Below are 9,643 nucleotides of genomic sequence, written 5' to 3' on the forward strand. Positions count from 1 at the left end.
AAATACTTGTAACTTCACACAGATACTTGTAACTTCACATAAATACTTGTAACTTCACATAAATATTTGTAACTTCACACAAATACTTGTAATTTCACCCAAATACTTGTAACACATAAAGCAACATATCATTAGCTTCATAATTCATAAATAAGCCATGCACAACTATCCTGACTACGGAAACTATCATCGTTATCGTCAGCTACGTTGGAGCCAGGTTAGAGAAACTAGTGGTAAATACACTACGAAAAACCAATAAATCTGTTTCCTGGCCTTCTATGACAAGGGCAGACATATTGTCCAAGTTGTAGCGCTGAACACAACGATCAATTAGTAAGCTAAGAAAGAAAAAAAAACACGTAAGTTCCTTCCACTTGGGAGAAAGTGCGCTAGTGATACCATAATGTATTGCTAAAAAGATGGTAACGTGTAATGGTCTGCCACACGATCCATCATAACTCTTAAGAGATCATATCTTCCAATAGCACTGTCGATGAGAGTTGCTCTCAACTCCTGAGTCGGAAGATTAACGCACCTCAATACAGAATGTTTCAAGTATTGGAGAATAAGAAACAAAAGTCATATTTTGTTATTAAAGCTATAGGAGACAGGAAAGGTCCTCCTCTGACTCAACAATTGAAAATAAGTTTGATTCTTAAATCCAGTGTATATTTTTCCTTACTAGCTAAATCATAAACGTTTAAACGAATTATGAGCTGTATCTGAAATTAAACGTTTAACTCCTGAGTTAGTAGAAGATAGAAACGATTTAATTGAATTTAAATGTAACAGAGATGCATAAAACTATGACTTACTTCTTTCTAGTTTTATATACTTAAGTAGTCATACACGTATGTAAATACATTCTGACAGAGAATTATAATGTACAAAACTCTCCCCAATCCATGTACTTATTAAAGCATTAAACTTCATTTACCTCTTTTATAATAGTAGTTATATAATAATTGACAAAAGATTGAACACGATTTTGTAAGAAATTCATAGAGATTAGATTATCCCAAATATATTTATTACTATATATTCCACAACACTGAGAAATCCAAACTGTTAAGATGAAAAACAAAAAGTTGTTAAAGGGTCATCGTGATGCCGGAAAAACCTTACTTACAAATAAACGTAGAAGTCGAAGTATTTCCTGTTTAAATTGTAACAATTCAAGTTTATGTACTAGGTTATAATTGAGAACACACCACAAAGATGTTCGGGTCAAACGTTTCAAAATATAAAAAAGTTTGTAACTGTCATTGGTACATGTTTAATTTGATATTTTAGAACTAAAATAGATCCTACACTTATGCTTGGAATTTTCAACCTGAACGGCACATTATGCGCTCGTGGCCTTAACGGCTAAACCAGAGACCCACTAAAACTCATCTATAACTGCCCCAAATTTGCAGTCAGCCAGTCAGCTGCACCCGCTGCCACATGGACTTTTTTGCCCGGCTTTGAACCAAATAACGGGATTAACTGTGACTATTATAACGCACTCACACCTGAAAGTCCGGATCCTGTTCAACGACATCGCTCCATACTTAGACGGACAAGTTTTACCACTAGGCCAGATCTGGATGAATTCGTTACACAAAAATCTCAAACTTGATGGGTAACCTCATCACGACATATGACGGGCTACAGTTTAGGTGTTTACAATTATAATCGAGTTAATGCTTTTATATTATTGTTTTGCATCCATTTATTGCATTTTAAATGCTTATTACTACATATAAAGTGCATGTATAAGACAAGCACGTTCAAGTCTATTACTCAAAATGTTATTGGCACCAAACACTTGTAAACTTAATATATGTAAAGTTGCCCCGAAATGAGGCTATTGATTAATCGAAACCAGATTATATGCACAGACAGTGTCATAATAGGACTTAAGATTGTCATCGAAGCTTGAGAAATTTGTTTCTTAGTAGTAAAGGTTGTGATGGTGGTGACATCAGAGAAATTAACTTTTAGTTCAACAAAATATGACGTACAATTATTCAAATGAATCACTATGCTTTCATTAGAGAATAGCTAAAATTTAACATCAAGTTGACTAAAGGTTACTCAGTGTAAAACTAAAATATACATGAACCATTAATTCTTTTTCACTTTAGTTATTAACTTATTAAAATGCTTTACTATAGATTTACAAGTGGTTGCCGACGTTTTCTGAGGAACATTTCTAATAAATTATAGTTGTTTTTTTTTACTTGGAATAACAGATTGGGAATATACAAAGCCTTACTCAATACAATTTACAAACAACCAAGTCATTTTATTTATTAATTAAAAAACTGAATGACAATGACTAATAGATATATTGTTAATGTTTTTCGAAATGGTATGAAAAATAAAACGTGAGTGTTTCTAAAAACAGTTAAGTTTCATTTTTGTTGTTTTGACATATGTATTGTTCAGCGAATGAAAATTAATAATACTTCTCATTTATTTTAAATTCAATTCACTTTCAACCTAACGAGAGAAATATTTGCAGAAATTTCTGATTGTATTGAATTGAAGAAACAAAACCTAAAAACTACTGACAATAACAACAATTCGCAATAAGCAAAGTAAGTGCTTTTTACAAAACTTCATTGTTTTATTATTATTTCAAACATACTTATGTACAAATAACCAAACACCACAAAACTAATAAAATGTTTAGGACCGATGTCCATTTTACAGTAGCACAGCGGTATGTCTGCGGACTTACAACGCTATAAACCAGGTTTCGATACTCATGGTGGTCAGAGCACAGATAGACCATTGTGTAGCTTTGTACTTAACTACATAGAAATCAGACAAACTATTTTACTCTTCTTTACGTATTTATCGTTTGACTAATGGAACAGCTACGAAATAAAATCGTTACAACTGCATTTGATTGTTTTTCTGGGTCCGTTGTGGCCTAATGGTTAGAGTGTGTGAACCACTGCGGATCCACAGTTCGCGTCATGTTGCCTCAAAAATGAACTTCACATTTTGAGACCGTGAGTGCGGTATAAGAGTGACAATCAAATTTCACTATCCAATCATAGAATAGTAGTCGAAGAGTTAAGTGTGGATGATGTTTATCAGCTGCCTTCTCTCTGGTCTATCAGTTAAAAATAGATAACAAATATATAAATTGCTGTTGCACTTTTAATATTTTGTTTGAATGAAATTTTAAAAGCTATAAGTAGGTTTATATCACGAACGTTCTTGAAATATAATGATTGTATATCTGCCATTTTATAGCTCATAGAGATTGCTCACAAGCTATTCACCCGATTTTAAAACGATACAACCAAACTGGGTATTCCGATAAAACCACAATGTGCACACCAATAAAATATCTCCGCCAGAAACAGCAATACCGTCTCATTTAACAACAAAAAAAAGGCTGTTGTAAAAGAAGAATCCACGTCATCATTGTGTTTAATGTTTATGAGTGCAACATGTACAGTACAACGCAACTTTTAAAGGCTCTGTGACACATGAGTTACTGTCGACCAAAGCTTTCTACGGTAAATCTGGATATCACAAATGATGTCTTCAAATCCAGCGAATATTTTTGAGAACGCCCGTTATGCTCTAGTTTGTAAGCTTCATGGATTTCCTTTCACTATAAAAAAACAAAAGGCAAACAAGAATGTTTGTTTAAAAAAGCAGTATAGACATATTAATAAATTAAAAACTTTCAATGATTGCTATTTTCCAAATGTATGAAACCTGTAAGTAAGACAAACATTTTGTTTATTCTTTCTGATTTTATTTGTTCGTAATTTTCATATTATTCATCTGGATAAAGCAATTATCCAAATACATTGCTTGGGTAAAGCACTTATCCAAATACGTTGCTTGGGTAAAGCACTTACTACGTTGCTGTAATATAATATAGTTGTTTCATTGTTGATTTTTAACAAAACGCACCATTTTTATTTTCATCAATTACTTCATCACTCTATGTTCGCAGGACGTTTTAAGGTCTACTTCCTTTTCCACCGTTGGTTGTTAGGAGTAAATGTAAATTGATTCGTGGTATTAGTGAATAGTATACAATTGAGTTTAATCCCTGTTTGAAACACTGTAGGCTCGATAGATAACCATCATGTGAAATTAAATGTAGATTGTATTTCGCCAGAGATTTAATGGGTATTCTAGTCGTTTGTTGGCGATATATTGCCAAAGACTTAATAGTATATCCTGTGCTTGTGATACGCTGCAAGAGATCGAATAATATATTCTCGTCATTGGCTTAGCTTTATGTCACCAGAGTTAAAGCCGACTATTTTCTTTTATGTGTTGGTGTATCATCGTCGCTGTGTTAGCGATACACTGCAAGAGATCTAACAATGTATCCTCGTCCTTTTTTGTTGTTGCTGTTTGTTTTGTTTTTTTGGCGTTATGTCATTAAAAATAAATCGAAGTTGGTAATACATTACCACATGTCTAACGGTATATCTCTATTGAGATATTCGTGGTAATTCGTTCGTTCGTACGTTTGTAATTAAACACAACGCTACACAACGGGCTATCTGGGTTCTGCCCACCACGGGTATCGAAACCCGGATTCTAGCCTTGTAAGTCCGCAGACATACTGCTGTGCTACTTGGGGGGCTCGTGGTAATTTACCAAATATCTCGTATACGCTTACCCAGTGGGCTGGAAATCCATGGTTGTGGTAATATTTTATGGGTATTTTGTATTCCGTAAAGAAGTATTTTGTGGACTTCCTTTATCAACTTTTCTGTTTTTCCAACGTATTCGTTCCATACACACATCTGGGGATCGTTTACTTGGATATAACTCGTCTAAAGATTTCTAAAAACATCTGTTTCGTGTTTGTGGGTTAAATGTCATTGTCACGTTAACGAGGTGTGTGTTTAAACTAAGGAGTAAAAAATAGTAATAATTTCAAACTTTATCTAATTAATTCAAAGTTACGCAAAATGGTAATTTTAGAGAGTATCCACTGTTCGAAGAAAATAAAATCACGGAATGTATTTCATGAGGTAGAATTGTTTTTGCTACAATAGCCGTTGAAAGACCTAACAAAAACCCGGGAGTGTAACTGATGGGTCTTTTTAGTAATACAAAAGCCATTCCATAACGAAGTTCGTTTTACTCTATTGAATATGTCTTAGGAAGGATCTCCTCTGTTTCTGAGAGAGAAAATTATTGCACCACGGGTGGGAATGTAATTTAGATGACAATGAATCACTTACGTATGTTACTGATGGTTCTTTTCAAACTTCTAATACGCTTCCATTAGTTCTCTCTCTCTCTCTCTCTCGGATTGTTGCATGGAAAAGTATGGAAGTTACTCTGTAAACTATAATGTCCATGGGGAGTAAATTTGATTTGTTAAATCATTACATATATATATATATCTATATCAAGAAAAAAAAAGAAACATTTATAATAACGGACAAGAGATTAAAAGCTTCTATAATTTTTAACACCACTGTAAAATTTCTTTCGAGTTAAAAGAGCTTGAAAAGCAGACATATCGTTAACAATGAGGGTACCCATCCGATGAGACAATTAATCGTTATAAGTAATAACGTGAGGAAAGTACATTTGATTAGCTATATATTCAATACCGGGTTGATTTGTATATTTATATTAGATCTACGTAAAGTAGCTTGCTCTGATCGGTAGGTAATATTTACTAACAGTTTATCCCTTAGTACGGATTGTGCTGCTGCCTGGTTGCCTTCCGTCTAGTCAGTAGCTCAAAATTAGGAACAACGACAGCTAGCATTTGTAGCTTTGCCATAAATACTAAATATTGATTTAGTCATTTGCTCATTATTCACCTTTAAAACGGCATCATCTGGATACAAGAACCAACAGTCACACACACACACATATATATATATATATACAATTGCCCCCCAGTGGCGCAGCGGTATGTCTGCGGACTTACAACGCTAGAATCCGGGATTCGATACCCGTGGTGGGCAGTGCACAGATAGCCCATTGTGTAGCTTTGTGCTTAATTACAAACAAACAAAATATATACAATTTCCTGCTTCTAATTCACAACTCAGCTAATAGCAAGAGAGAGAGAGAAAATATCTGCCAATGAACAGAATGATTAGAGAGTACCGACAAATGTCTAAACAATCGACATCATGTATGATACGTAACTGTAAAATTGCTCAGCCTGAGTTAAATATCTGAATTGACACTTAGCATGATAAAGCTAGAAAATTAACTGTCCCATTAGTAAAGGTGATTAAACATTTGTTAAAGCTTTTTTGTGGGTATTATATAATGAAACTATTGTTTTTCAGACAAAGTATATATCTTATTTGATACTGTTTAACTCTTCTTTAAACGGTCTGAATAAGATATCGACCAACAACACTAACACTTTCAGCTGTTCTCACTAATCAATATTCATTTTTAACTTTTGTCGCTTGACAATAGCCAATGTAATCGCTTTACATTTTTTTCTATTTCTAAATTTTTGGTAACATTATTAAAACAAACAAAGCAAATGTGGACAAAAGTATGCAATACTCGCAATTAATTTATCACTTTGAGTTTTTTTTCGTAGATTGGAGCGTGCAGTTCAATATATTTTGCCATAAACATATTCAAATTTAGAGCATGTTTTCATGACATTCTTTGAGTAACATATGATAGTAATAGCTATTTTCTTTGCTTAATGTTTATAATATTGATTAAGTTTTTAATGTATAACAGATATATGCAGTATTTCTCAGAAAATATATCATTATCTTGTTAACTACAAGAAATCTATACAAGCAGTTGAAAAAAGCTTATAAACCAAAGACAGAAATCCTAATTTCGTTCTCAATAACATGTATACAGAGGTTGAGTACGTTATATTAAAACAATTTTGGATCTCAAAATGTAGTTAAATTCCATGTCGTCACGACCGATCATGCTCTATATGACAACCAAGCATCTTGGCAATAGTCCTGAAACGTACTTTCCATTGCAAAAGACTCTGTCGTAATGTTGCATGACTAAAATCCATCACTACTCCTTGCGTGCTTTCCATATTCTACTTATTGTATGATGACAACGATTTAGATCTATTCCTGAGCTCGTTTCAACAGTCCGATAGCACAGAAATCCATAAACACTCCTTTCAGTTACTCAACCAACATGTTTTTATATAGAACAGCATGAATACTTTATTTATTCTCCACCTGCTTGAAGTATGCAACAGTGTAACGATATGTTGTGAGAGCAAGACTTGTACACGTAACTTGTGTCGGTTTCCAGACGAAGATCTTCCTTGATTATGTTGCGTACTTTTGTCTGGAACACGTGGACGGCTTTTGCTATTAATCATTGTGTTTGTAGATTCATTTCTGTTACAAGACGCCGGACTTTGCTTACTACTGCTGGAGCACGACTTGTTGCAGGTCTCTTTTAGATAGTCCTGTACCCCAAGTTGATCCATATTCCTTTGTTTTCCAATGGCATTAAGTAAACAAGGGATATCCTCGATTTAAATACATCTTTATGACTTGAACGTATGAATATTTTACATTGCAATGAACTGTTAGATAACTCTTATAAAAGTGATCAGTTTTTGGTGGCCCCCCCACAACCTACGTAACGCCAAACAACTGTCAAAATATACTTCTGATACAATCTGTTCCACTGAAAATTTATATTGAATGTGGTTTATATTTGACTTGCTTATTTGCATATTCAAAATCTTTAATTTAACGTACTCAAAACTGTCTGTGCAGTTTGTTGAAGTAACGTATAATATGTTTTTCGAATAAGAGTACTTGCTTAAACAGGTTTTCCACATAACTCTGTAAAATTATACCGTGTAACAACACGTTATGAAATCTAAGAAATATATCGAAATACTGACATTATTGGAAATAAGCAATTCGTGAATTTCATCAATGTATTTTTTATAACATTGAAGTTCAGTCAAGTGAGTAACATCTAGGGTTTAATCACTTCTTATACTTCATGAATTTCAGAATTTAATAAGAAGCCAACCACTATTAATTTCTGCACAATCCAAGGAATGTGATAAAATTAGAATAAAAACCATGGAACCAATCATTAGCTCACGACCCTGAAGTTAAAATAATAACCAATAATCTTACTATAGTGGACGTAGCGTATATATATGCATCTATCTATGTACGTGTCCGAAATAATAAATATAATGCGCGCTATCTGTTGAATGGCACCACAAACAGAAATCCAGAAGCAAATTTCAAACTTTGAGATTCAAGATTCAAACAGTTAGAAAAATGACCATGGTATGTGCAACAACCATTTCTTTATCACAGAACACAATTTTACATTTAGCTCCTTAATTTGTCACACAAAACGTTATTTTCTTATCTCATAAAGTAAGTGAGGAAGCATAAAGCCGAGAACTGTTCTTGAAAATGAGGACTTATAACGCTAAAAACCGTGTTTCGATACCCACGATGTAAAGAGTACAGATAACCCATTGTGTCGCTTTGCTTTTAAGATCAAACGAAAGGAGTCTATAAACTTTTGTTCTAAGCTTGACATTTTAACAAGAGTCTATGTCAATAATCATGCAGAAATGATCAACATAGGAGAAAGAGAAATACGTAATCCTCTGTGCCGATTTGCCACTTCTGCCACAACGATAGGAATATGGGATTATAATTGGGTATTCTGCAACTTAATACCTTTAGTCACAATTCTGCAAAAAGCATGAAAGCAACGACTCAGAATTTTTTCCATGACGTTTTATTTCTGGATGAATAATTTTGGTACACCCTGTATATTTAAAGGTGAAACAAGCAGCCTCTGCCAATGTCTGCCTAAAGAAAGCAAAAACAAAACTAAGACTGCGAAATCCATCAAGTGCTTTTAGAGCAAAGCGCTTGATTAGACAAAGATCATGTTTACAGAGCTCTTGGAAAGAACTCTAGTTTTTCAGCTGTATTATCCAGCGACATCAGCTGTCACTTACCGCCATTTCCGGGCTCCTAAGGCGGGGATTTTGTCTTTCAACTGCTGGCTGACTTTGAAAACCCAAATTTTTCTAACATAAAATATATTGTATAGTATGCCCAGAAAAACCTCGTAAGGAATACATTTTGCAACTATTTATGGAAATTACATAAAATAACTTATATATTTATGTACATTACATAAATAATTGTTTTGTAAAAAAAAAAAAAACATTTTTAATTGCGGTTTCTTCAGAAGCAAATAAAGTTTTCTTTTAATGAAAACAAATATTAAATATTTTTAAATATAACACTCTCCGTTTATTTTAAATTCGTTAGAATCACTCATTCTCTGACTTGTGAGAAAAGTTGTCATATCTCTTCGTCGAAATATTAGGTCGTTAAGAAATTAATTCGCGTTTTGGAACACTTTCTTTAATCACCCCCCCCCAAAAAAAAAAGCGTACATCACGTATAACAGTTAAACAAACCGCCTAATTAGTGTAGCCTATATAATGTGTAAGGTTCGGCATACTCTAATCCCTTATAGTGATGGCACACGACGAAACACACATTCGGTATGTAATGCTGTTTGAACACTAGAAGAGAAACAACGCCTCTGTAGCCACAAAGAATATCAAAGAAGTTTATGTAAATGTTTTAAACGTTCGTAACTGGCAACGATGGTTCAGCAAATTTCG

Source organism: Limulus polyphemus, unplaced genomic scaffold (assembly GCF_000517525.1).
Source record: "Limulus polyphemus unplaced genomic scaffold, Limulus_polyphemus-2.1.2 Scaffold8, whole genome shotgun sequence".
Classification (NCBI taxonomy): Eukaryota; Metazoa; Arthropoda; class Merostomata; order Xiphosura; family Limulidae; genus Limulus; species Limulus polyphemus.